The sequence below is a fragment of the Chrysochloris asiatica genome, unplaced genomic scaffold (genome assembly GCF_000296735.1).
Source record: "Chrysochloris asiatica unplaced genomic scaffold, ChrAsi1.0 scaffold00016, whole genome shotgun sequence".
Lineage (NCBI taxonomy): Eukaryota > Metazoa > Chordata > Mammalia > Afrosoricida > Chrysochloridae > Chrysochloris > Chrysochloris asiatica.
This window is the reverse complement of record NW_006408534.1, coordinates 21,368,056-21,374,674: the sequence shown is the minus strand read 5'-3', so window position 1 is coordinate 21,374,674 and position 6,619 is coordinate 21,368,056. Positions and strand designations below refer to the sequence as shown.

The window sequence follows — 6,619 nt, the reverse complement described above, 5'->3', positions numbered from 1 at the left end:
CAAATTCAGAGGAGCATCTTTATAGATTTCAAAGAGAAGTTACAATTAGAAAGAAAAGACTCAGAATTTTGCTACTTTGATTCATATATAGAACCAGAACAAATTTCTCTTTCAGTTGCCTGTAGAAGACATATTCTCTAAATCGATGTCAGGAATTGCTAAATAAATTTCAAAGAATAGATTTTTTTTTCTGACATCATTTGAATGTCTAGACATTTGGTGATTATTGAATCTGAACCATCTGAAATATCAAGTCAATGTTTTCCAAACCAAATTTAACCTAAAGATTAAGAATGCAATCAAAAATTTAAAATCAGAACTTTAGTTCTGAGTTTACTGGGGGAGAGCTGAGAAGTATAAGAAAAGAAATTTACAAGTCTTTTGACTAGACAGAAAAACAAAAGGACACAGATAATCATAAAACAATTCCTGAGTTATTCATTGCTGCTGCTACTACGGAAAGAAGAGCACAGAGGAGAAGGGGATATCAGAGCGAAAGTAATTGGGAAAATGTTTAACTACATTTACTCTCATATGATACTAATTTTCATGTAAGAATACTGTAAACATGGTTCATGTTTAGTGTTCTTAATCGTGTGTCTTCATTTGAAAATGGAACCATTTTAAGGCTGTTTTACTTTATTAGCAATTGTTCTTGGGAAGTATTTACAGAAAAGCTGTATGATACCATGACCAACAGGGTGATGCTGTATCATAATAGCTAGAATTGGAAAAAGGGCTTCATTCTCCCTTTGCTTCTTGAAAGTAGCAGATTGTTGTTAGGACAGGCCATTGTGAGGGATCTTTATAAGGTATGATGATCCCCAACCTGTTGGAAATCTTCATGAGCTACTTCCTGCTTTTAATAGCTATCTCCCTTAGTCATGAGGGGGAAAAAAAATCCTACTATTTCCCTTCCAGCTCATATTTAACCATCATATTTGTGCATATGATTGCAGCTTTTCTGAAAGGACTCAGAATGAGCTGCCAGGCTGCAAGGAATTGAATGGAAATCCCCCTAACAGTTAAAGTGTCCATTAGCTCCTCTACACTTAGCATCCATCAGAGAGAAGGAGGGCTGGGAGCCCCAGGCGAATTTCTAACTAGCCTAATGAGGAGAGAGATTCTGGGAGCAAAAAAAGTTCATTTGCTGAATTTCCAGCAAGAAGTCACTTCAATATTGCTTCCAGGAAACACTGACAGGCTTTGTTGGTTAGAAATCATTATGCTGAGAGAGAAATGTGATATTGTTATATGAGGTTTTTAAAGAAAATTCATTTTGATAGATGTCTAACTGTGCATTCAATTAAATTTCCTTCTCTTTCTTAAAAAATAGATGTCAGGTAATTGTGCTCAAGTTCTATAAGCTGAAGAGTGTTATCCTTTCCTTACAGTTATTAAAATTTCTTTATCAATCTGTGTCTTTCTTGTCTTTATCCTTTCCTATGGGGGGCCCTTAGTGAAAATACATGGAGTCCCCCTCCCCTTGCCTAACTGTGTGCATGCTTCCCAGATGGATAAGTTAAAACTGCTCCTTTTGGTTAAAACTGACTTCCATATTTAAATTATGTAGGCTATATGTCCCTGACAATTGTTCTTTAAATCAATATGCATGACCACCTACGAGAGACAAATTCCTTCTAGTTGTGCATTCGTTTGCCATGATTCCCCACTATTTCCTAACTTTGTATCCTGTTATTTGATGATGGTCCTTTTGAAGTTTCTAATGATACCAAACCCACCACTGTTCAAAGCATTTACATTCTTCAAGCCATCCTCTCACTCACAGCAGATTCATAATTGTAAAAGATGGCTTTGTAAATAATACACTCCAGTAAAGATTTACAGCCTCGGAAACCCTGTGCAGGGACACTGTGAGTGGAACTGACTCGACAGAACTTAACAATAACACCAACAAGTCTTAAAATGGACTCCTGGTGTGGCGCTGTAGGATCAGCACTTTACTGTGAACCACAAGGACCGCAGTTCAAACCTACCAGCTGCTCTTTGGAAACACTATACAGGGTCGCTGTGAGTCAAAACTGACTTGACAGCACTTAACGGCAACAGCGGTCTTAAAACATCTAAACCTCTAAGTAGCAGTGTATTTATCATCTGGACCACCCATTTTCTCCTCTTAATTATCTAGCTTACAATTATGACACTATTATGGTTCTAATCAACCAGATACATACTCTAGGAGTTATATTCATTAGTTTCTCAATTTTCTTTCGTTGTTGTTGTTCAGTGCCATTGAGTCGGTACCGAGTCATAGCGACCCTATGTACAACAGAATGAAATGCTGCCCGTTCCTGGGCCAACCTCACATTTGTTGCCACGCTTGAGCCCATTGATGCTGCCACTTTGCCAATCCATCTCACTGGGGTCTTTCTCTTTTTCTCTGACCCTCCACCTTATCAAACATATTATCCTTCTTCAGCGACTGGTCCCTTCTAACAATATGTCCAAAGTATGAGAGATGAAGCTTGGCCATCCTGGCCTCCAGGGAGCACTCTGGCTGCACTTCTTCCAACACAGATCTATTGGTTCTTTTGGCAGCCCATGGCACTTTCAATATTCTCCTCCAACACCATAACTCAAAAGCATCAATTCTTCTACGGTCTTCCTTATTCACTGTCCAGCTTTCACATGCATATGGGGTTATTGAAAATACAATGGTTTGGGTCAGGGACACCTTAGTTCTCAAGCTGACATTTTTGCTCTTCAACACTTTCAAAATGTCTTGTGCAGCGGATTCATCTAAATCATTCCCTATATCCCAATTCATATATGCCAAGTTGCAGCATTCTACCTTCTCAGTATTGATCTCATTTGTTCCCTTGCCTCTCTGTCCTTTGCTATTCAGTTAATTCAGACCCTTGTTATATTTTATCTAGGTTCTTTTAATAGTAAACTAGTTTTTCTAACCCTTAACTTATTCCAGATAATTCCACACATGATATCGATACTAACTTTAATATGATAAACCTCCTTACTATTCTTAATTAATGAATCCTCCATTGACTATTAAATTTAACATACATCTTCATATTCTAACGAATGATTAAATATCTTATTTCTGCAGTAACTTCAAAACATGCATGACCCTTTCCTCAGGGTCCTACTGTCCTCCATTATCAATTATCTGAGTGATCTTTCCAAACCTAAAGTAGCTCATCCTGAAAGGGAATCAGGTGAATGGTGTCAGGAACTTTTACATTTTTAATGTTGATGCTTCCCTTTTCTCATTTTCTATCTTGAGGTCATCTATCAGTAAATTTACCATACATTACCATTCCAATAACTATAGGCTGCTCTGTATAGTTCCTATCCTAGATAAATCCTAGAAGGAATTAAGCTACAGAGAGAGTTGCTTTCAAAAACACTGACCTGATTACATTGTCTTTGTTTCCCAGAAGGAAAACATATTCACACACACATACACACAAGGAGTTCTGAAGAGCTCATTTTTGAAGATCTAATGAATTCTTTCATATATTTCTAGTAATATCAGCTTGCACACTCAAATCCCTTTCAAGGCTCACTATACAATGTAATTCAGTTTAAAATCCAGAGATAGGCAGGGGTTTGGCAGATAGGTGAACACACGCTCACATCTCAAATATTACTGGGTATTTTAAAGCATACAAAGTACTCTGCTTTTAATCTCTGAACTCAGCCCTAGCATAAGCCATTACTGGAGCTGGAAAAAAAAAAAAAAAAAGCTGTTCTTGGATGTATTTCAGGGATGTCTGTAACCTCTGTGTATTGTTGATTCTTTGTTTTTGCTTTTTTTTCTTCAACATGCTTCTTGGTTTCTTGAAGTGTTCTCTCATGTCAGGTGTCTGTAGTATAGAAAGATCCCAATTATTTGGCTTCAATGTACAGTCAAGAGAGTGCTGCCAGCTCTCATTAAATCCTTCAGTCTTATCTTCCAGTCAATATATTGAACATCCTCTGGAAGCTATTCCTGTTATAAATTTTAATCATCTTCATTAGGTGATTCTTTTTACTACATAGTACAACTTGATTTAGCACAATCACATAGCAATAACAACAGCCTTAAAATTTGTGTTATATTTCATTGTTTTTGAAATTCTCTAACCTATAAAGTTCATAACAAATTAGCCATTAGTTTATCACAACAACCATATGAGAGCTGATACTTATTTTTGTTTGTTTTTAAGTAAGTGGACAAAAGATCAGAACAATAAAGGAATTTGTTATGGGAGTTATGCATAATAAATGACTTTTAGCATTTAATTCAGAGATTTTTTTATGAGATATATAATAAATCAAAGGAACAAATAGGATGAATTAAAAAATATGAGATCAGAAGTAAAAATAAACAAAGTTAGCTTAAGAATGACATCTGTCAGTGTATTTTGAGAGAGTTGTTTTTGTTGCTAAGTGATGTCAAGTAGGTTCCAACTCATAATGACCCTATATAGGGTTTCTGAGGAGTGATTGGTGGGTTTGAATGACTAATATTGCAGTTAGCATTACAGTGCTTATCTTACATTATCACTGCATAAACTATTACTTCTATAAAGAGGAAAGAAATAGAAAGATCACAGCTTAAAATGTAGCTCTTAGAGATAAATAAAACAATAAGCAGAAGGGGGTTTCTGTTTTTCACTACAGCTAAACTCTAGATTTAAGAGTGTGTTAGTGCATCTAGCACTTTATTTAATAGTTAAATGACTTTTCAAGATCATTATTAGTTTTGCAAATTTTGTTAGTGGATTCTCCTTACTAGACATATTGACCATGTTCTTGACAGTTTGACTAATTTACAGAAAAGTTGTAAATTTATGAAAAAGGAAGAATTCACAGTCCCATTGTCAAAATATCAGCAATCATCTTGTTATTTTGTGCATTCAAATAAACATCTAATATTGAGACCTTGTCTTATGAAAAATACAAAATATATCTCAGTATTTCAGGAAACTGCTGGCTTCATCAGTCTGTGTCAGGGAATTAATTTTCAGTTGAACATCCCTGCTGATACATCTGAAACCCGAGAAAGTCCAATTTCCTTCCTTCATATGTGTCTAATAGAGGATGAATAGTTCAAGTGTCTGAGTAAAATCAGAGGCTGCAGCACAGACCTACTTTCTTTCGTGAGAAGGAGGACATTGACTTCAACCTGCTGCAGAAGCAAGGACTTGCATCTTTCTCTCCCCAGGAAAGGTTTCACACTTTGGTAAGGTGAAAATTGAGGTCAGGAGAGAAGGGACCAGTGGAAATAGGTTGAACTCCAGGTATGGGATACCTGTCTATTCACCCTTTCACCTTTGTAAACCAAGGAAATGGCAGCAAACTCTGGGCTGTTGAAGGAGGCCTCTGTAACTCTAACTCTTGTTAGCTGATCTTCATCTTCATTGCTTTTCCTTCCTGGCAGAGTTTCAGGATTGCAAGTGGTTCCAAAGGCAGAAAACTTGTATTTAGGAGTTTAAAGGAAAATAAGAGAAAAGGTAGATGCAATTTTTAGGCCACCAAAAATTCCCTCTAAACCAACTGCTTCTTAGAGTGGAAGCCAACCTCAAACAAAGTATATCTAATTCCAGGCATTGCATCCTTGAAAGTCAGATAAAAGGATGTTTGTCCATTGGCAAATCATAAATTAGCATTTGTTGTTTGTCCTGCTTTGAGACCATTTATTCCACATTAGTAAGCATGGAATTATAAAACCATTGTTTTTAAAGAATGTTCTTGTAGTTTTTAGGTGTCAACTTGGTTATGACTCACAACAGAACAAAACAGGGCTCAGTCCTGTCACATCCTCACAATTTATGCTGTATCTGAGTCATTTGTTTGTGTCACTGCATCAATCCATCTTGTTGGGGTTTTTCCTCTTTTTCACTGCCCCTCTACTTTACGAAGGACTTTATTTCATAAATAAAGGAAGTGTTATTTATGAAAATTGCTGGATATTGACCTAGGCCATATCATAACAATGAGTGATTTCCTAGTTAGTATTCGACATGATTCACAAAGCACTGTCTTTGGACGATCTATATCAGCATCACTTGGGAACTTTTGAGAAACGCAGATAATCAGACCTTATTCCAGAGCTCCTGAATCAGAAACTCTGGGGATAGTGGCCAGAATACTGTTTAAACAAGCCCTCCAGGGGATTCCAAAGCCCACTGAAGGTTGAAAACATTTGTAAAATAACTTTAGGAAGAAAAAAAAAAAAATTTCTCCATCTGTAGTAAGTTTGAAGTAAATATCAAAAGTCCCTCTTTCAAAGCTATGGAATGTAAAGAGAACTTACAAGCTGTGTGATTGCAATAACAAGAATGAGAAATTGCCTCTTAGTAATAATTAAGTAATTTTTTTGAGAAAATTGTAAGACAATAACAGCAATAAAACAGTTAACTGAACGTTCCAGGCTAAATGTTATACCTGGTATAGTACTGGACTGCTAATCACAAAGTCAATGGTTCAAACTCACCAGACACTCCTCAGAAACCCAATTCACGGTCACTATGAATTGGGGCCGACTTGATGGCATTGGTAACAACAATAATAGGCACACTACTTAGATTTTCAAGTCTCGTAGGGTTTTCCTGAAAATTAAATTGCCATAGCTAGAACCCAATATCTATATCTC

The 6,619-nt window shown here is 36.4% G+C and overlaps 1 pseudogene; it reads right to left on the bottom strand.

Moving 5' to 3' along the window:
- Positions 1–223: 223 nt before the first annotated feature.
- The window catches only part of LOC102815894, a 72,446-nt pseudogene continuing 66,050 nt past the window's right edge, over positions 224–6,619 (bottom strand).